Source organism: Phocoena phocoena, chromosome 20, assembly GCF_963924675.1.
Source record: "Phocoena phocoena chromosome 20, mPhoPho1.1, whole genome shotgun sequence".
Classification (NCBI taxonomy): Eukaryota; Metazoa; Chordata; class Mammalia; order Artiodactyla; family Phocoenidae; genus Phocoena; species Phocoena phocoena.
In genome coordinates, this window is record NC_089238.1 from 39,984,015 (window position 1) to 40,006,477 (window position 22,463).

The following is a 22,463-nucleotide window of genomic DNA, read 5'->3' on the forward strand; positions in this document are numbered from 1 at the left end:
ATCTGAAACCAAGTCCCCCTAAAACTGAGTTCCCCTGCAGAGTTTATGATTAACCTCTCTATCCAAAACTTTATGCCCTTTCTTGTCTCGCCCCTGTTCCCCTCGGGACTGAGGAGTGTCAGAGAAAAGGGGGGACTGAAACCAAGCAGGACTCTGCAGGACTTTCCTGGGTACAAAAGCCCCTCTGTGCCCCTGGTTTTTGTTTGTAGAAGAAGGCTTTAGTCTCCTACGTCTTCTAAAGAGCAGACTCAACCGTTACTAATTAGAGAAAAGAGGGAATTTAGAAACAAAGGAAAAGCAGTTAAGCAAGAAAAGTAATGATGGCTTTTTTTTTTTTTTTTTTTTTGGCTGTACCACGTGGCTTGTGGGATCTTAGTTCCCTGCCCAGGGACGGAACCCACGCCCTCAGCAGTGAAAGCGTGGAGTCCTAACCACCAGGGAATTCCCAATCATGACTTAAACAATAGTTCAGCAGTAAAACAGAGTCTTCCTCAAGGGATATAGATAACAATCTGATGCATACCTTTGAGTTAGTCTGCAGAAAACTAAGACCCACACCCAGGTGGAGTTTGGGGACTACATGTAGTTCACAAGCACGGAGCCCCCAGACTGGCTGACGATTAAGATTTCCAAAACATCACCCTGTTACCACCAACTAATCAGAAGGAAGTCCATGAGCTGATCATGCACCCTGAAACCCTCACCCCTAATGTAAGCAGAGAGGGTGGGGGATGGGGGTCTCTGGAGAAAGAAAACAAGGCATGGTTTTCTTGCCATAAGAGAAGCCGTTTTTGACCTAAGCCATTCTGTGATCTAAGCCTGGGCACAATGCTTGCCCTTGAACAGGTCTCATTATTAATGATCTTAAGGGAACAAAAGAATGCAGAAACACACAACTGTTAGCTGGCAAGAGAAGTAACAGTAGCAAAGATAATTTACCAGTTGTAAAGACTCCCAGTTTTGTTTCAATGATAAAGATTAGCCTGAAGTGCTCAAGCACCAGATGGGCTGGAACCTAAGGGATGATGAGGTTGACCTTTTCTGACCCTTGAGATTTCAATCAACTAAAACTTGGACCCTGTCTACCACCCAAGCCCATTCATGAATATGCATGAACCCTTAGCTTAAAACTTCCTCAGTTACGTTGTTGGAGGGGGAAATACTGCTTTGGGAAAGATCCCTGGTGTTCTCCCTATTTGCTGCAAATAATAATGAATCCTTCTTTCTCCCAGTCTTGGCTTGGCTGTGTCTTTTGGTTTGACACCCACCAAGAGGCAAACCCAGTTTTTCGGGTAACACTAATGTTGCTTTTTAAAACCCTTCCTGAAAACCACTGGGGAGTTTGGGTCTTTTGAGGATGAGCTGCCCATTCTCCTTGCTTGGCACCCTGCTATAAATGTTGTACTTTCCTTCACCACAACCAGGTGTCAACAGATTGGTTTTGCTTGGTGTTGGTTCCGTAACACACCCACCAATCAGCCTCTTGTCTCTAAAAAGTGAGGCAGTGAGACCCTACTGCCTTCTGATGTGGAGGCAGTAGGACATACACAGTAGTACCTATAAAGCTTTCTTGCAGGCCCCCTCCCCCCAAATCAAGCCTCTAGAGTCAACCAGCTTACAGGAAATAGAAGAGTTAGAGAAACGTGTTAAAACTGCACTAGAGGGGCCATCAGCCAAATCCAAAATGTGGGAAATTCTACATAACAAATTAGCTCATTTCATCAACAAATAAACAGCATAAAAGGAGAGGGAAGCTGTTGCAGACTAAGAGAGATTAAAAATACAAAGCAACAGAAGCAATGTGTGGATCTTGTTTAGATCCTAATTCATTCAAACCAAAAAGGCATTTTTGAGACCACTGGAGAAGAATGAACACATACTGGATATTAAATGATACTAAGGAATTATTAAGATTATTAATTATTTAGATGTGATAAATGTGAAGGTATCATTTGGGGAAAAGCATCTTTAACTGTGAGGGACGCATACTAAGCATTTACAGTTGAAATGCTGTGGTGTCTGAGACTTGCTTTAAAATACTACAGCCAAAAAAAGGAGAGGACTTGAAGAAATGAAAATGCAAAATGTTGATAGCTGTTGAAGCTGGGTGAAAGGTATACTACCTGATGATTAATTTCATGTGTCAACTTGAGTGAGTCACAGGGCGCCCAAATTAAACACTGTTTCTGGGTGTGTCTGTGAGGGTGTTTCTAGGTGAGATTAGCATTCGAATCAATTGAGTAAAGCAGACTGCCTTCCCCAGAGTGGTTGAGCATCAATCCAGTCTGTTGAGGGCCTGTATAGAATAAAAGAGGAAGGGGGATTTGTCTCTTTTTCCTGCCTCACTGTTGAGCTGGGACATCTCATCACATCTTTTCCTGCCCTTAGGATTCATCATCAGCCCCACTGGTTCTCAGGCCTTCAGACTCGGAGTAAATTACACCACTGGCTTTCGTGGGTCTTTAGCTTGCAGATGACAGATCAAGGAACTTCTCGGCCTCCATAACCACATGAACCAACTCCTCATAATAAATCTTTTATATGCTATTGGTTCTGTTTCTCTGGAGAACCCCGATTAATACTAGTAAATGTTTGAAAGTTTCCATAATAAAAAGTTAAATTTAAAAAGAATATTGAGGGACTTCCCTGGTGGCGCAGTGGTTGAGAATCTGCCTGCCAATGCAGGGGACATGGGTTTGAGCCCTGGTCTGGGAAGATCCCACATGCCGTGGAGCAACTAGGCCCGTGAGCCACAATTACTGAGCCTGCGCGTCTGGAGCTTGCGCTCCGCAACAAGAGAGGCCGCGACAGTGAGAGGCCCGCACACCGCGATGAAGAGTGGCCCCCGCTCGCCGCAACTAGAGAAAGTCCTCGCACAGAAACGAAGACCCAACACAGCCAAAAATAAATAAATATATATATATATAAAATTAATAAAATTAAAAAATTTTTAAATAAAAAGAATATTGAAGGACCTATATTCAGAATATATAGAGGACTCTCAAATCTTTACAATAAGAAAACAATCCATGGGAGTTCCCTGGTGGTCTAGTGGTTAGGATTTGGCACTTTCAGTGTTGCGGGCTGGGTTCAGTCCCTGGTCAGGAAACTGAGATCCCACAAGCCAAGCAGCGTGGCCAAAAAATAAATAAATAAAACAGAAAGAAAGAAAGGGAGGGAGGGAGAAACGGAGAGAGAGAGAAAGAGACAGAGAAAGGAAGAGATGAAAGAAAGGAAGGAAAGGAAAGGAAAGGAAAGGAAAGGGAGGGAGGGAGGGGGGTAGGGAGGGAGGGAGGCAGAAAGGAAGAAAAGAAAGGAAGCGAGAGAGAAAGGAAACAACCCAATTAAAAGGTGGGTAGAAGGGACTTCCCTGGTGGTCCAGTGGGGGTAAGACTTTGTGCTCCCAATGCAGGGGGCCTGGGTTCAATCCCTGGTCAGGGAACTAGATACTGCATGTATGCCACAACTAAGAGTTCGTATGCCGCAACTAAGAAGTCTGCATGCTGCAACTAAGACCCGGTGCAGCCAAAGTAAATAATATTAAAAAAAAAAAAAAGTGGGTAGAAGATATGAACAGACACTTCATGAAAGAAGATACCAAGATGGCAAATAAGCACAAGAAAAGATCCTTAACATAATTAGCCACTAGGGAAATACAAACTAAAATCACAATGACATGCCACTTCACACTCACTACAATGGCTATAATTTTTAAAAATTATAAGTCAATATCCAGTGATGGTAAGGTGCAAAAGTGACTTGAACTCTCATACACCCACTGGTAAGAATGTGAAATAGTACAGCCACTCCGAAAATGGCTTGGCAGTTTCTTATAAAGTCAAACATACACTTGCCATATGGCCCAATAATCCCCCTCCTAGGTAACTGCCCTAGAGAAATGGAAATTATGATCCTATACCTAAATGTAAATGTTTAGAGCAGCTCTATTTATAATCGCCCCCAAACTGGAAACAATCCAAATGTCCTTCAATGGGCAAATGGATAAGCAAACAGTGGTATGTCCCTAAAATGGAACACTACTCAGCAATGAAAAGGATCAAACCATTGATACATGTAGCAACACAGAAGAATATCTCAAATACATGATGCTAAGTGAAAAAAGCCAGGCTCAAAAGGCTATACACACTGTATGATTCTATTTACGTGACATTCTGGAAAAGGCAAAACTACAGGGATCGAAAAACGTTCACTGGTTGCCAAGGGTTGGATCGAAGTAGAGAGAGGGACTGACAACAAAACTGCAGCATGAGACAATTTTGAGGGGTGATGAAAGCATTCTGAGCTATGCAGTGATGGACACATGGATACATGTTTGTCAAAATCTGAACTGTACACTATAAAAAGTGAATTTATTGTATGTAAATTAAAAATAAAGAAAAACAGAAAAAAGAAAATGCTATGAAGCCTATTGGTAAAGAGAGGCATGTAGAAAATTGCTGTGTTATAAATCAATTTGTAGTTTGTGTGCATGTATTTGTGCATGCGTATGTACACACCCATATTTACGCATGTTAATAAATACACACACAGACAAAAGTATTATATGTGCAATGTGAATAATGCTCACCTCTGATTAGTCAGGTTCCAGGAAACTTGTTTTCTTAACTTACTGATGTTTTCTGATTTTTTTTTCTAAAATAAATTAGTATTGCTTTTATTATTTCTTTCTTTCTTTTTTTAAAAATAAATTTATTTGGGCTTCCCTGGTGGCGCAGTGGTTGGGAGTCCGCCTGCTGATGCAGGGGACACGGGTTCGTGCCCTGGTCTGGGAGGATCCCACGTGCCGCGGAGTGGCTGTGCCCTTGAGCCATGGCCGCTGAGCCTGCGCATCTGGAGCCTGTGCTCCGCAACGGGAGAGGCCACAGCAGTGAGAGGCCCGCGTACCGCAAAAAAAAAAAAAAAAATTGAAAAAGAAAAAATAAATAAATAAATTTATTTATTTATTTGTTTGTTTGTTTTTATTTTTGGCTGTGCTGGGTCTTCATTGCTTCGCAAGGGCTGTCTCTAGTTGCGGCGAGCAGGGGCTACTCTTTGTTGCGGTGCGCAGGCATCTCATTGTGGTGGCTTCTCTTGTTGTGGAGCACAGGTTCTAGGCACGTGCGCTCAGTAGTTGTGGCTCGTGGGCTCTAGAGCTCAGGCTCAGTAGTTGTGGTGCAAGGGCTTAGTTGCTCCGCGGCATGTGGGATATTCCCGGACCAGGGATCGAACCTGCGCCCCCTGCATTGGCAGGCAGATTCTTAACCACTGCATCACCAGGGAAGCCCCTATGATTTCTTTAAAAAGTACTTTTAAAAAAAGCAGATAAAAAGAAAAATGCAAGCTCCTCTGAGACGCTTTTCCTGATTCCTCCACAACTAACCTTTTGCCTTGCAGGCCTCCCCTCCATCTCCTCCAAGCGCCTACCACAGGCTGCCCTGCAGCCTCAATTCTCTCTGTAGCCTCAGCCTCCCCTGCTGATGAGCTAAAGTGCCTCATCACCCACCTTGCTCCTGTGTTCACTCCAGTTTACTCCAGGGGGGCGCCTGTCTCAGGAATCATGTCCATCTGGTTCCTTGCTCTATCCCAACAGCCACCCCCAACAGGCACTCAGTAAAGAATTGGTCAGTGACTGACCAAGCAACTGGGAATGAACAGGCATCTAATGACCAGTAAACCATACCTACAGGTAACTGGACACAATCCAAAGGGTGATAATTAATGTTTCAAGTCAGCTTAGAATATGGACTCAGGTGAAGGGCCTTTGGGATGACGCCTGCCCACTTAAGTTTCTAGAAATTATTTGGGAGAAAACATACAAGCCTAGCTTATCACTTACCGTATTTGTGGATAAGAGGCTTGGAACTGTTAGTACTTAAAATGAGAACTTTCAGAATCATCCCAACATGTGATAAGGTGGACTCTAACTGGTGCATATTTAAGGTTCAAAGAGTCAGCTGCAGGAATACAGAAGAGCAGAAAGCAGACTTGATAAAAGAGGTCAAGTGAAAACAGACCTGGTAACTTGACGTGACATTAGTCTTGCTGAAGCTAAGAAGAAGTAAACGACAAATTTTGGTGGCAGGGGTTGAGCTGAGTGATCACAAATCTTTTCTCATCTAGGACCCTCCATTTTCACAACTACAGGCTGAAGTCTATTCATTAGTCTGAAAAGATATCAAGTCCAAAACTTATTAAAATGGATATTTTTATGATTCCCTTCACATGCCAGGAATATCCAGAGTGATATTTTAAACGTCCTTACTTCAAAAATAAACAACATAAACAAACCAAAATATCACAGCATTCTAACTTCCCTCTAGCCTAAGCAGACCAAGGTCCTAGCAGCCTGCAAGCCAGTAACCTACTTGCTAAATAAAAACATATCAGGGCTTCCCTGGTGGTGCAGCGGTTGGGAGTCCGCCTGCTGATGCGGGGGACGCGGGTTCGTGCCCCGGTCCGGGAAGATCCCACATGCCGCGGAGAGGCTGGGTCCGTGAGCCATGGCCGCTGAGCCTGCGCGTCCGGAGCCTGTGCTCCGCAATGGGAGAGGCCACAACAGTGAGAGGCCTGCATACTGCAAAAAATAAATAAATAAATAAAAATAAAAACATATCCGAAAGCTTCCAAATATCACAACTTTGGAATTCCAGTTGCAGTTAATGGAGTAAGTACACTCTACCCTGAATGCTGCTATAATATCTGGAAACAATGCATGGAGCAGCTATTTCAGGACTCTGAAAAATAAATAGTAGTAGGTAAATGGGGGAAGAAGACCAGAATTCAAAGTTCCACTGAGCCAGCAGTCAGTTTCCTATTTTTCCTCCAAGATTGCCCAGCTTAGACTCAAAGCAGCCTCAAATCCAGAAACGGGAACCAGGTGTGGACAGAGAGAGCCCCAGGACAATCCCTCCTATTCTGGCTGGAGATGTGGGCAAGGGGATTCTTAACACTATAAACACTGGAGGAAATTCTGGTTTTTGTTTTATTTTTTCCCCTTCATTCTCTCCTATTTCAGACCCCAGGCAAGCCTGAAGTGGCATAAGCAGCTGCAGCAACAGAAGCCTGAAGATGCCTGAAACTGACGGAGGGGACTCTTCCTGCACGATCAAGAGGAAGGAGAATTCCAGGAGAATGGGGGAACCCCCATTGCTGTTTTCTATCCCTGTCTTCCCACTGTTTGGCCCCAGACAAACAGTAGTGAGAGTAATTACAATAGTAACTAAAGTGGCAGCTTTCTGGACACAGACCTGAAAGGGGAGTTACAGAGAACTGGAAAGTACCAAGCAGACAGCAGAAAGAGAAAGCGAATCCATAAAGCTGCTTATAAACGCGGGGCCCACTCCAAGCTGTACATGCACAGATCTGATTCTAAACAGCATAATAAAGACTTTAAGAACTGAACTATGGGACAGGTCACCACACAGGTCCCAGATCCTCCATTGGGTGGCACACACAAAGGAAAGATCCAATTAGCACTGCAACAGCTTTGAAACAATTGACACTGAATTCTCAACCCACAGAAGACAGGCCACAACTTGCCACCTGAACTCAATCAGGCTGACTGCCTTGTAAAACAAAACAAAACAAAAATCAGCATTCTTCACAGGATTTAAACAAAACCAGAGTTTCAAAATATAATAATCAAATGTCTGTGATATAATCCAAAATCACTTGAAATACAGAAACTAGGAAAATCCCAGCTCACATGGAAAAAGACAATCAACAGATGCCAATGCTGAGATGACAGAGTTGTTGGAATTATCAGACTGTAAAGTAGCTATAACAAGAATAATCCAAGAAAAAAAGATGGACACTCTTGAAAAAATGGAAAGACAGAAAGTCTCAGCAAAGAAATTGAGATATAAAGAAGAACCAAATGGAAATTTTAGAACTATAAAATGCAATATCCAAAATAAAAAACTCAATGTATGAGCTTAATAGCAGAACGGAGCTGACAGAGGAAAATAATCAGTGAACCTGAAGATAAATCAATAGAAATTACCAAATCTAAACAACGAAGAGAAAAAAATGAACAGAGCCTCAGGGAACTATGCAATAATACCAAAAGGTCTACTGTTTGTGTCACTGGAGTCCCAAAAGTAGAGGAGAAAGAATGTGGAATGGAAAAAAAGTATCTGAAGAAACAATCGCAGACAACTTCCCATATTTGGCAAAAAAACAAAGATTCAAGAAACTCATCAAACCCCAAACAGAAAAAACTCAAAGAAATTTATGCCCAGATGCATCATAAACTGCTGAAAACTGAGAAGGAAAAAGTCCTAAAAGTAGCCAGAGAAAAATGATGCATTATACGTAACAAAACAATGATTCAAACGATGCAGATTTATCATCAGAAACCACAGAGGCCACAAAGAAGTGGAATAACGTTTTTAAAGTGCTGAGAAACAAACTGACAACCCAGAATTCTACATCCAGCAAAACTATCCTTTAAGATTAAAGGTGAGGGGGCTTCCCTGGTGGCATAGTGGTTGAGAGTCTGCCTGCCAATGCAGGGGACACAGGTTCGTGCCCCAGTCTGGGAAGATCCCACATGCCGTGGAGTGGCTGGACCCGTGAGCCATGGCCACTGAGCCTGCACGTCCGGAGCCTGTGCTCTGCAACGGGAGAGGCCACAACAGTGAGAGGCCTGCGTACCGCAAAAAAAAAAAAGAATAAAGGTGAGGACTTCCCTGGTGGTACAGTGGTTAAGAATCCACCTGCCAATGCAGGGGACACGAGCTCGAGCCCTGGTACAGGAAGATCCCACATGCCATGGAGCCACTAAGCCCATGCGCCAAAACTACTGAGCGTGCGCTCTAGAGCCCACAAGCCACAACTACTGAGCCTACGTGCCACAACTACTGAAGCAAGAGCGCCTACAGCCCATGCTCTGCAACAAAGAAAGCCACTGCAATGAGAAGCCCGAGAACTGCAACAAAGAGTAGCCCCCACTGCCCGCAACTAGAGAAAGCCTGCCTGCAGCACCAAAGACCCAAAATAAAATACATAAATAAATTTATTTTAAAAAAAAGAAGAAAGGTGAAATAAAGACACTCTCAGACAAAAGAAAATTAAGACAATTCATAGCCAGTAGAGGAACTCTAACTGAAATGATAAAATTTCAAATCTTCAGATAGAATAAAAATTATACCAGAAAGAAACTTGGAACATCAGGAAGAGAAGCAACAGAAATGGCAAAAAGCTGAGCAAATAGACAATTTTTCTCCTTTTGAGTTCTTTAAAATATGCATGATGGTTGAGAGCAAAATTTATAACATAGTCTGATGGGATTTTCAATGTATATGACAACGAAAACAAGGGAGGAGGGTAAAGAGGTAAAGGAACCTACGTACTGGTAATGTTTCTATATTTTACCTTAAGTAGTAAAATAGTATTTATAATTAGACTGTAAAATGTTAATATTAGTGTTCTATTAATTATGTAATTTCTAGAACAAATACTGAAAAACCCTATGTAAAGGGATATAGTCAAAACTCAGTAGATTAATTCTAATGGAATACTGGCAAATATTCAAATAATCTAAAAGAAGAGAGTAAGGGAAAACAGAGGAACAAAGCACAGAGGGAACAAATAGGAAATAAAACTGTAGGCCTAAATACAAATGTAATAATAAAAACATTAAATGTAAATGGTCTAAACACACACCAACTAAAAGATGGAGATTGTCAGAATGGATTTAAAAAACAGGACCCAACTATAAAGCTATCTATAAGAAACTTCAAATAGAATGATTTAAGTAGGTTAGAAGAAAATGATGGAAACAAACAAACATCAATAAGAGAAAGCTGGAGTGGCTGTATTAATATATGATAAAAGATACTTCATAAGTCAGAAAGAAAAACAAATATCGTATATTAACACATATATGTGGAACCTAGAAAACTGGTACAGACGAACTGGTTTGCAGGGCAGAAATAGAGACACAGATGCAGAGAACAAACGTATGGACACCAAGGGGGGAAAGTGGCGGGGGTGGTGGTGGTGGTGGGATGAATTGGGAGATTGGGATTGTCATATATACATTAATATGCATAAAATAGATAATAAGAACCTGCTGCATAAAAAAAAAAGATTCTTCAGAGCATACAAAATTACCAGGGATAAAAAAAGAGTCTACATAAAAGTAAGTTTCAATTCACTAAGAAGGTATAATACAAGCGATAACAGAGCCTCAAAATACATGAAGCAAAACTGATCAAACTGAAAGAAATGGGCAAATATAGTCGAAGACTTCAACATTCCTCTCTCCAAAGAACTAGGAGATAGAAAATCAGCAAGAATACAGAAGTACTGATGGATCAAACACTGAAACATAAGACCTAAAATAATAAAAACTCTTATAAGAAAACATAGAGGAAAGTTTCATGACATTGGATTTGGTAATAATTTTTTGGATATGATACCAAAGCACAGGGTAAAAAAGTAAAAACAGATAAATTGAACTACACCAAAATTTAAACTCTGTACACCGGGGGACACAATCAACATAGTAAAAAGACAACTAGAGAATAGGAGAAGGTATCTGCAAATCATATATATATCTAGTAAGAGTTAATATCCAGAATATATGAAGTACTTCTACAACTCAACAACAAAAAAAACAAACAGGGCTTCCCTGGTGGGGCAGTGGTTGAGAGTCCACCTGCCGATGCAGGGGACACGGGTTCGTGCCCCGGTCCAGGAAGATCCCACATGTCGTGGAGTGGCTGTGCCCATGAGCCATGGCCGCTGAGCCTGCGCGTCCGGAGCCTGGGCTCCGCAACGGGAGAGGCCACAACAATGAGAGGCCCAGGTACCGCAAAAATAAATAAATAAATAAAATGCTTAAAACAGTAATTTTTACATTATGTATATTTTATCACAATTTAAAAAAGAATAAAGACGTACTGAACAATATCATCAACCACCTGGATCTGTTATTTATAAAACACTTCACCTGTCAAAAGGAGAGAACACATCCTTCACAAGTACACATGGAAGGAACATCACCAAGATAGATAATATCTTTGATGAGAAAACATACTTTTCTTTGGCCACACCGTGTAGCATGCGGGATCTCAACCAGGGATGGAACCCATGCCCCCTGCAATGGAACCAGAGTCTTAACCACTGTACAGCCAGGGAAGTCCTGAAAACATACTTTAATACATTTAAAAGAAAATCACATAAAGTATGTGCTCTGATCATAATGGAACTAAACTAGAATTAATAATGGAAAGAAAATTGGAAAAATCTCCAATCTCTTGGCAATTAAACAACATGTTCTTAAATAATTGATGTGTTAAAGAGCAAGTTTCAAGAGAAATTAGAAAATATTTTGAACTGAATGAAAATGAGAATACAACTTACGAAAAACTTGTGAGATATAGCTGAACCAGTACTCACTGGGAAAGTTATAACACTGAATGCTTACATTAGAAAAGAGTAGGGGCTTCCCTGGTGGCGCAGTCATTGAGAATCTGCCTGCTAATGCAGGGGACACGGGTTCGAGCCCTGGTCTGGGAGGATCCCACATGCCGCAGAGCAACTAGGCCCGTGAGCCACAACTACTGAGCCTGCGCGTCTGGACCCTGTGCTCCGCAACAAGAGAGGCCACGACAGTGAGAGGTCCGTGCACTGTGATGAAGAGTGGCCCCCCGCTTGCCACAACTAGAGAAAGCCCTTGCACAGAAACGAAGACCCAACACAGCAAAAATTAATTAATTAATTAACTCCTACCCCCAACATCTTAAAAAAAAAAAGAGCAAAGATCTCAAATCAACAATCTAAATTTCTACTTTAAGAAACTAGAAAAAATAGTAATCCTAAAATAAGTAGAAGAAAGGAAATAATAAAGAGCTAAAATCAATAAAATGGGAAAAAATAGAGAAATGTCAACGAAACAAAAAACTGGTTTAAAAAAAAAAAAACTGGTTTACTTCTGTAGCCAGATGGCCACAGGAAAAAAAAGAAAAAAATTTACCAATTAATCAGGAATAAGAAGATATACCAACAGACCCTCACAAACATTAAAAGGATAATAGAGAAATACTACAAACAACTCTACACACATAAATTTGACAATGATAGGGACCAATTTCTTGAAAGCCACAAACTACCAAAACTCACCCAAGAAGTAAAAGGTAACTAAATCTATATTCCTCATGAACAAAGACACAAAAATCCTCAACAAAATACTAGGAAATCTAATCCAGCGATATTATGTAAAAAGAATAGTACACCACAATCATTGTGATTTATCCCAGGAACAAAAGGCTGCATCAGTTTTCCAAAATCAGTAAATGTAATCCACCATAAAACACTTCATTATGTCAATGGATGCAGAAAAAAACATCTGACAAAATTCAACATTCATTCATGATAAATGTTGCCAGCAAACTAGGAAGAGAAGGGAACTTCCTCAACCCAAGAAAAGGGCATCTACCAAAAATCTACAGCTAATATCATACTTTCTGAAGAAAATGAATGCTTTCCCCCTAGGATGGGGAACAAAGCAATGACCTCTGTTCTCATCACTGATATTCCACATCCCACTGGAAGTGCTAGCCAGTGCAAGAAAAACAGATAGAAGGCATACAGATTGGAAAGAAAGAACAGCTGTCCCTATTCACAGGCGGCATGACTGTCTATGTAGTTCCACGGGAATCTATAAAAAAGCTCCAAGGACTAATGTGTGAGTTAGCCAGGTGGCAGGATCCCAGGTTAACACACAAAAATCTATTGTATTTCTGTATCCTAGCAATAAATCATCAAAAACTGAAATTTAAAAAATATATATCAGTTACAATAGATTTGAAAAGAATAAAACACTTACATATAAATCTAACAAAACAGGTACAGGACCTGCACAATGAAAAGTACAAAACATTGAAGAAAGAAATAAAAAACAACCTAAATAGGTAGACAGACATACTGTGTTCATGGACTGGAAGACTCAATACAGTTGCAGTATCAATTCTCTACAAATCGATCTGTAGGTTTAACACGATCCCAAAATCCCAGCAAGATTTTTCTATAGACAGAAACAAGTTAATTGTAAAATTTATATGGAAAGTCAAAGGAATCATCAAAATTTTGAAGAAGAACTAAGTTGAAGGATTCTTTCTACCTGATTTGAGAAGTACTATAAAGCTACAGTAGGGGACTTCCCTGGTGGCACAGTGGTTGACTCTGTGCTCCCAGTGCAGGGGGCCCCAGGTTCAATCCCTGGTCAGAGAACTAGATCTCACATGCATGCCACAACTAAGGAGCCCACATGCTGTGACTAAGGGGCCCGCCTGCCACAACTAAGACCCAGCACAACCAAATAAATAAATAAATATTTCTTTTAAAAAAGCTACAGTAATCAAGACAGTATAACAGCAATAAAAGGATGGACACATAGATCAACGGAACAGAATAGAGTCCAGAAACAGACATACACAAATATGGCCAACTGATTTTTGACAAAGGTGGAAAGGCAATTCAATAGAGAAAGGATAGCCTTTTCAACAGTGTTGGAACAACTAGATGTCAGCAAGTATATAAACCTCAAGCTAAATTTTCCAACTTGTATAAAAACGAACTAAATCTAGATCTAAATTAATATAAAACATGAAACTATAATTCTTAGAATAAAACATGGAAAATTTTTCATGACCTGAGATTAGTTCTTAGATATGACTCAAAGAGCAGAATCCACGAGAAAAAAAAAAAAAAAAAGATAAACTGATTTTCGTCAAAACTAAAAACTTGTTCTGCAAGACATGGTTAAGAGAATGCAAAGACAAACCACAAAATGAGTTTAAAATATTTTCAAGTCATGTATCTGGCAAAGCTCTTATATCCAAAGTATATAAAGAATTCTTAAAACTCAACGGTAAAAAACAAATTGTCTAACAAAAAAACAGGCAAAAGACTCAAATGCTTCAAAGAGAATATACAGAGAGCAAATAAGCGCAAAATGTTTACATCATTAGCCATTTAGGGAAATGCAAATTAAAACCACTAGGAGAAGGGCTTCCCTGGTGGTGGCAGTGGTTAAGAATCCGCCTGCCAATGCAGGGGACACGAATTTGAGCCCTGGTCCGGGAAGATCCCACATGCCACAGAGCAACTAAGCCCGTGCGCCACAACTACTGAAGCCCACGCACCTAGAGCCCCTGCTCCGTAACAAGAGAAGCCACCGCAATAAGAAGTCCACACACCGCAACAAAGAATAGCCCCCGCTCATGGCAACTACAGAAAGCCCACGTGGAGCAACGAAGGCCCAATGGAGCCAAAATTAAATAAATAAAATTTATTTTAAAAAAAGATAACACCAAGTGCTATAGCCAGGATGCAGAGCAACTGGAACTCTTATATACTGATGGTAAAATGCAAAATAGTGCAGACACTCTGGAAAACCATTCAGCAGCTTCTTATACATTTAAACATACACTTACCAGGGACCTCCCTGGTGGTCCAGTGGTTAAGACTCTGCGCTCCCAATGCAGGGGGCCAGGTTCTATCCCTAGTCAGGGAACTAGATACCGCATGGCTCAACGAAAAGATCCCACGTGTTGCTGCAATGAACATCCCGCACGCAGCAACGAAGATCCCACATGCCGCAACTAAGACCCGGTGCAGCCAAATAAATATTCAAAAAAATAAACAAACAGACACTTAACATATGATCCAGCAATTTCAGTCCTAGGTTTAACCCCAGTGAAATAAAAACCTATGTTCACACAAAAACTGTATATGAATGTTTATAGCAGCTCCATTCATAATCACTAAAAATTGGAAACAACCCCAAATGTCCTTCAACAGTAAATGATTATAAAGAAACTGTAGTACATACCTACAGTACTCAGCAATAAAAAGGAATGAACTACCGATAAAACACAACATGAATGAATCTCAAATGCATCACCTTAAGTGAAAGACAAAACCAAAAGGTTGCATACTCTATGATGCTCTGCAAAAGACACAACTGTAGTGATGGGGAACAGATGAGTGGTTGTCAAGGGGTGGGTGTGACCACAAAGGAGAAGAATGAGAAGTTTTGTGGGTTGATGAAACTGTTCTGTATCCTGATTGAGGTAGTGGTTATGTGAATGTATATCTGTGTTAAAACTCATAGACCTGAATGCCAAAAAAAGTCAATTTTATTGTATTTCAATTTAAAAAATAGAACATGTGGAGACCACCAACATCCTTAGCATGTCCCCAACCTCTAGAGCTCAAATTTCTGCCAGTTTTCTTATGCTCTCGGAAAGAAAATGGTGTGAACTCCCTTATTAAATTTTTTTTCTTGTTGGTTTAACTCAAAACCACAATGTGACGAATTTCAAATTAGCTTTTAAATGCTGTTTTTCCAGAATTCAAAATATAGAATAAAAGCCCTTCAATTTTGCCACTCAGTCATGAAACAAAACAAAAATAATCTAAAGAAAGAAACAGATCAATTTCCAAAACGGGAACCAAAACAACAGCAAGACTGAGTCTACTGGATGGGGCCGACCAGCTAGAGTCTAAAACATAATGAATCATAATGTTCAGACATTAGCTGTGCATTTAAGACTTGTGCACTCCACAACAAGAGAAGCCACAGCCATGAGAAGCTGGCGCACCGCAACGAAGAGTAGCCCCCGCTCACCGCAACTAGAGAAAGCCAGTGTGCAGCAACGAAGACCCAACTCAGCCAAAAACAAATAAATAAATGAAATAAATTTAAAAAAAAAAGACGTGCAGTTTTCTGAATATATACTATACTTCCATAAAAAGTCCTTAAAAGCAATAACATAAATCTACAGTTATAACTGCAAAAAAAAAAAAAACCCCACCACTCTGTGCCATGCCCCAAAGCAAGTTATAGAACAGCATGTACAATATCCCATGTTTACAAATATGCACACACAGCAACAAAGTCTAAAACAGCAGATACCTGTTAACAGAAGTCCTCCTTAGCTGATGAGAATACTGGTGATTTTTACTTCTTTCTTCATTTTTCTATGATAGTCTTTTTTTTTTTAACCACAGAGACAAATACTTTTATAATCAGAAAAATTTTTTTCTCATTTTGGAAAATAGCATTCAAGTTAAAAATGTGATATTTATACTACAGATCAATTTATATATGACTTAGGCTGTGGGCTCCTTGACATAAAGGAGCTTTGTAAGCCTCATACAGTACCAGATTCCCAAAAGACATTTTACCAGATGTGTGTCTGGAGAAGGAAGAATAAAATATGCAAGGCTTCTCACGAGAAGTGGTAACTTCTCTGGCATCTCTGAATAAAAAGAGGGGAAGAAATCAGGCAAGTGGCAAAGGTAGGTCTGGATGGAGGGAGGCCTGTCAGTGATGGCAAAGAGGCAGAATAGATCCTGACACGGAAGGAAGGCAGGGAAGTAGACCGAGAGGGAGACCAGGAAATCTGGAAGAGGTGTGAAGCAAAAGACCAGTGTGCTCACTAAAAATCAGAGAGCTAACTATTCCATCCCTCTCCCCTTCCCACCCCTAAGAGAAATGACCCCAAGGCTGTTCCTTGCACAGGGGTGCCATGCTCAGGACCCCAAGTGCCTGAGGGGGGCGGGTCCCTTACCCAAGGGCAGCCAACCCACAGGATGGCGAGGCACCTCTAATTTGGCCTGGCTAGGAAAGCTCCACCCAAATAGAGACAGTGGTAATCAGGCCAATCAGACACTCTCTGGAATTCAACCACAGTCAGCAAGTTAGCGTCAGAGAGAGCAGACAGACCTGGGATGAACATTTTAAATAATCTATCAGAATATACTTATAAGATGTACATCAGAAAACGCAACGCCTGCAACTTCGTCTAAGCGTTCTTTTACGACTCCTCTGACCTTTTAGGAGTTGCTTTTTGGTTTATACTGTCATTTACATAAAATGCCTAAGTGCACACACTGCAGAGCCTGAAAATGCTGTCCTGCACTTTTGTGCTGCTACTTAACAGTGAAATGTGGTTTGTTCCATAGGGCCTCTTACTATGGCAATTCCTTACAACAGGAGATTGTGTTTCCCACTGCTAACAAGTTAGGCAGCAATGTTTTTAACATACTCCCCTTTGCAGTCTTTTCCTCAGCCAGTTTTTTCTTCTTGGAAGTAACCAAGCAGAAGGTTCACATTTTATTAAGAAAACTGCCTTCCTCTGCGTAGTTTTCAACCTCCACTCAGGTCCTTGTCCAGACTTGCTGATGGGATTCTTTCAGGTTAACAGCACCCAGGCCTTGGCTACCTGAGACAGGCACCCTGCCACGTGCTGCCCTCCACAGCGGGGCATGATCCCTGTGCCCCTCCAGCCAGTTCTCATCCCCAAGTTCTCAGATCAAGGCAGTCAGTGCTCACAAGCCCCTGCCAGATAAGCCCAACGGACAGATTCCCGTCCCTAAGCAGGCCCAGCTGGCAGCGGATGAGGCACTTGGCTGGCCTCGGGCTAGAACGGGGCCAGCACAGAGCCGAGCAGAGCCCAGTCCTCTTTCAGATGTGATGAGGTCACAGGCTGGGCTATGAAGAGAGGACATGGGCGCTCTGTGGCCCAGGAGCCACGGGCTGCCCTTAACCCAGCAGCTATAAAGAAAAACTGAGTCCTGCTGAGTGAGCACTGACTCGAGTCCAAGATTCATGAGGCCCAGCTGCTTGGCCCTCCCAGGGTTCTCTCCAAGGCCTGGTGTACCTGGGTCCTGCAGTCAACCCAAAGGAACCCACGTGTCTCTCTGTTCCTGGCAACTCAGAGCTGACCGACACTGCAGGGATGGGCTCAGCCTTGGGAGCAGCCCACCCAGTCAGAGGCACCTCAGTGCTCACACCCAGACAGGAGCTCCTGGGGAGGAAAGTGTGTCAGGATATCTGCCCCGGCCTCGACTACCCAAGCACACATCATCAGTTGTTTGACGGATGTTCTTTCGGAGCGGGACCGAAAGTTTAATTTCAACAACGTGGGAGCTCTTGTTTAAATGAGTCAGAAAGTTAACTTTTTATCTGTGTTCATCCATTCAGTCATTCAGTACTGACTTCATCTTCATGCACACACCTCACAGAGGACCACACAAAAGGCCAGAAGGCCCTGCACATGCTTACCAATCTAAAAAAAATCTGTTTTAAATACCGTATCTGGCAAACAAAATTTAAATTCACATTTTTGTTTTATTTGGTCTTATTTTAAAAATGCACTCCCCTATCTAGCTTAATATCATGGCTAAGCCACGCCTCTAAAATAAGTTTCCCAATTAAATAATCAAGACATAAGCTGCTTCACATGGCACCCGTGTGCCAGTTAGAAACATTCCAGTCCGGGTGGCAACTAGGCTTGGCAAGAGGATAGCAAATTAAAAACAGCACCTGCTCTGGACTGATGAACTGGGACGCTGCCTAGTACCAGGGCACGTGCCTTGGCAAGCAGAGCATGCAGGCTGGATCTCAGCCTCCCTCACCCTCTCGGTTAGACCCCGCGGTGCAGTGCACTGTCTGCCCAACTGTGCACAGTAGCCTTGGACAGTAGAGATGTAGAGCAGGATCTCAGGAACTTTCTTTGCTCCTCTGTGACAATAATAATAATAATAAAACTGCTAAACTAATCTTGCTATAAATCCTGTACTTGGCCGGTCTTGGTGATCTGATTGTCAAATATTAAGAAGTTTACAAACAGGTAGGATTTTAAAATATTGTTTTACTTTGTTTTCATTTATATTGATCTGGTCTGAGACTCAATGATAGATTTCACAGTCCATTAAAAAGAAACAAAGGGACTTCCCTGGTGGTCCAGTGGTTAAGACTCCGAGCTCCCAATGCAGGGGGTCCGGGTTCAATCCCTGGTCGGGGAACTAAGATCCCACACGCTGCACGGCACAGTCAAAAAGAAAAAAAAACAAAAACAAAACTGCAGGTCTCCTACAGAACTCCATGGAGCTAAACACAGAGGAGACCCTTTACAAACTACTGGGCTCCCCCAGGCTTCCCTCAACCTGGCAATTCATCATTCTCTGTGGACTTCACTCATCTAACTAGCTTCGCAACCCCAAGGCCTCCAAGTCCCAGACCAACAGATGAAGCTTTCCCGAAGCATCTAGTGAGGCAGGTGCAGTATCTCCCCAACTGCCTCACCAAAACCACCTCTGAGCACAACGCCAGTAACATCCTCATCACCACCTCGGCCACCATGGCGCATCTCGGGACCATGCAAACAGCCATGTGAATGAGTTCACCTGTGACAAGTGGGGGGTCTGTCTCCCTAGCTTCAGCTCCAAAACCATACTTGAAAGGAATACAGATCGATTTGCTGGCAAATTACCCTGATGTCAATTTATTATCAGAGAAATTAAGGAACTTAAAAGGCAAATTCTATCTACCAATATCAGGCTTTTGTTACAATCCAAACTTTGAGGGCTCCCAAGTCCGCTGCCTGCCCCAGTACATTCACTTGGGCCATTTGGCTGGGCTGGGTAAACACCTGAACTTTTTTATTTTTTTAATGTTTATTTATTTATTTATTTAGGCTGCACCAGGTCTTAGTTTTGGCACGCGGGCTTCTTAGTTGCAGCATGCCTGCGGGATCTAGTTCCCCGACCAGGGATTGAACCTGGGCCCCCTGCTTTGGAAGCACGGAGTCTTACCCACTGGACCACCAGGGAGGTCCCAACACCTGCACTTTAAACAGAGTATCACAGGGGAATCCCCTGGCGATCCCAGTGGTTAGGACTCCCCGCTTTTACTGCCGAGGGCCTGGGGTTCAATCCCTGGTCGGGGAACCAAGATCCCCCAAGCCGTGTAGCGCGGCCAAAATAAATAAATAAATAGAGTATCACAGGCAAAGACTTGATTTATCATATACAGACTTTCCTAAAACTACTATCCTAGAAAATGTCTGAGGATGTTAACTATTCATCTGTCTTCTCCATAATCATATAAAGGGTAAGAAAGATTATCAGAATTCACAGAGCTATCCCACATCTGGCTTCACAGAAAGGAATCAAACTGTCACCCTAGAGCAGGAGCCAGTCACAGGGGAAAGAACGCCAGCCTGAGGCCCAGGTTCCAAGACGACCAACAAACTGGACAGCCATAGGTAAGTCACAACTTCTCTAGGGTCAGATTCCTCACGTGTAAAAGTGCCATAAATGTTAGCTTCAGCATTTTTTTGATGGAGAAATAAACAATGAAAAATAAAAACAAGGAATATAATAAACGTAACTGCCACCTCTTTACTCCCACTTGCCACGGTCCTTCCTGTCCCCAATCCTCACCTGGACTACTCAGAGTCTCTTAGCAGGCTTTGGATCATCTCATCCTTCTCAAAGCCAGTCCTCACACCCTCTAACCCAGCGACAGCCAACAAAAACACGTGAGCCATGTAAGTAATTTAAAATTTTCTAAGAGCCATATTTTAAAAAGTAAAAAGAAGTAGGTAGAGTTCACTTTAATAGTAAATTTTATTTATCCTGATATAGCCAAAATACCACCATTTCAACATGTAATTTTACATTCTGCTTTTTTCCTATTACCTCTTTGACCTCCAGCATGTTTTTTACAGCTATGCACACCTGAAAATTCATACTAGCCACACTGCTCAGCAGCCACAGCTCTGACTGTTCCTCATCTCCTTCAGAAGATCCAAATTCATTAGCCTAACAAGTCAGGCCCAAACCGGGTCCCCCTCATCCCTCCCCTTCCATACCTCTGCCTGGTGAACCATACCTGGTACTTCCTTCCCACCCGTTTCCTGGGCTTGCCCTCAACTCCCAGGACCTGGTATACTCCTTCTCCACAGGACACACCACACCTCCTAGCCAAGCCCACAGTCCCCACCCCTATTACAGCACTTGGCTCCGGTGATCAGGAAGGTTGTGTACTTTCTTTGCCTCATACCAAACCCTCCTCCAAATGGACTGTGAACCCCTTGGAGGCAGGGATTTTTGTCCTATTTATGTATGTCCAACAGTATCTGGCCCAGCCTCGACGTTCACACACATATGAAGTAGAGATTTTTTTTTTTAAAGGGGGAAAATATGTTAGAATTTTTACCAACATCTAGCTACTGACCTTGATCTAACTCTAAAGTTATTTAGCCAACTCTTAACCTGAAATTATACACATGTGTAGGGTTTGGACCAAAAATGGTTGAGAGAAAGTAGACAAGCTAAAGAAGCAACTACTGCTGGAAGAGCCATTGCTCCTTGGGGTTTGTTTTTTTTCCACTGGCACAAAAAACTTTTAGCCTTAAACTGTTTTTCATAGCTGTGCTGGAATAAACGGGAAACCACAAAAATGAAGGCTTCCCTTGCACCAGTCATCAAATTGTAGTGGCAAGAAAGAAACCATTCAAAACTATCCACGTTTGATGAAACTCTGAACATTTTAAGTGTTTATTAACCCATTTAATTCCCAAATTTAACCAATCATTTGAAATGTTCAGAGACAAAATTCTGGATTCCAGTATTTCCTACGGGCCTCTCCAATCTTCACTGGAGATGAAGGCCTCCCTTCTCAGGCCTCACAGAACGGCTGTTCTTTTATTTTCATCAGAGAGGTCCATAAAAACAAGCACAAGGACCCTCAGCCTCAATCCAGTTGTGACTTCTTTACACATGTTAAGTGTCTGCTCTAAGGATTCTCAAAATACTGACGTGGCAGATCCTCAGTGACCCTCTCCCCCAACATGTTAATCAGAAAGCAGACAACTTTAGTAATAATTACAGAACCCCTGGTTTTCATTTTATACGCTCCTAAGCAGAAAGCTTGGCAAAGCCTCTTATGGTTTCCCCTCCTTTTACAAAAATCTGTCTCCTAAGCAAAAGCTTCTGTTTCCTAGTAGCACTAGATACACTTAAAACTCACGGTTAAAAAAAGAAAAAAATAATTACAATGGCATTTTATTTCCATACTTTCTCCCCAATATTTTCCACTTACAACAGAGTCCAGAAGCTTATTTGCTTATAAATATATAAATGTTATTGTTTCCTTGTAGATCCCATGTTTTCAAATAATCTGACCTTACAAACTATGTTAAATAATACATAAACTGTTATCTTTTTTCTTTCTCCTGTGAAACAGATATGTGTATTCACCTGTTCATTCGGTGCCTCACTATGGGCCAGGCACTGTTTTAGACACTGAGGATACCTCAGGGAACTCAAAACACAAAGCCTCTGCTCTCGTGGAGTTGGTATTCTAGTTGGGCGGTAAATGCTGAGAAGAAAAGTAAAGCAGGGTGAGGGGGATAAAGAGCAGGGATGGGGGAGTGTCCTACTTTTGGCAGGTGGTCGGGGAAGGTCTCTTGAGCAGAAGAGAAGAACAGCAGTTCTGAAGAACAGAGCCAAGTGGGCATTTCTGGGAAGGGGTGGAGGGGATGGAAGAATAAACCTCAGATGCAAAGACTCTAAGGCAGGAGTATGTTACTCAAAAAGTTAATCAAAGCTTCTGGTCAAGTGAAATAATCAGTACCTTAAAACCCCAGTCAAAACAG

At 41.9% G+C, this 22,463-nt stretch overlaps 1 protein-coding gene and 1 non-coding gene across 2 annotated transcripts in view; both read right to left on the bottom strand.

Moving 5' to 3' along the window:
• Nucleotides 1-22,463, bottom strand: part of CMTM4 (CKLF like MARVEL transmembrane domain containing 4) — a 61,892-nt gene that overhangs the window by 28,117 nt on the left and 11,312 nt on the right. The gene's annotated exons all lie outside the window — the stretch shown is intronic.
• TRNAW-CCA (transfer RNA tryptophan (anticodon CCA)) lies at nt 19,560-19,632 on the bottom strand. Its single transcript has one exon. It is a non-coding gene; the product is annotated as a tRNA-Trp (tRNA).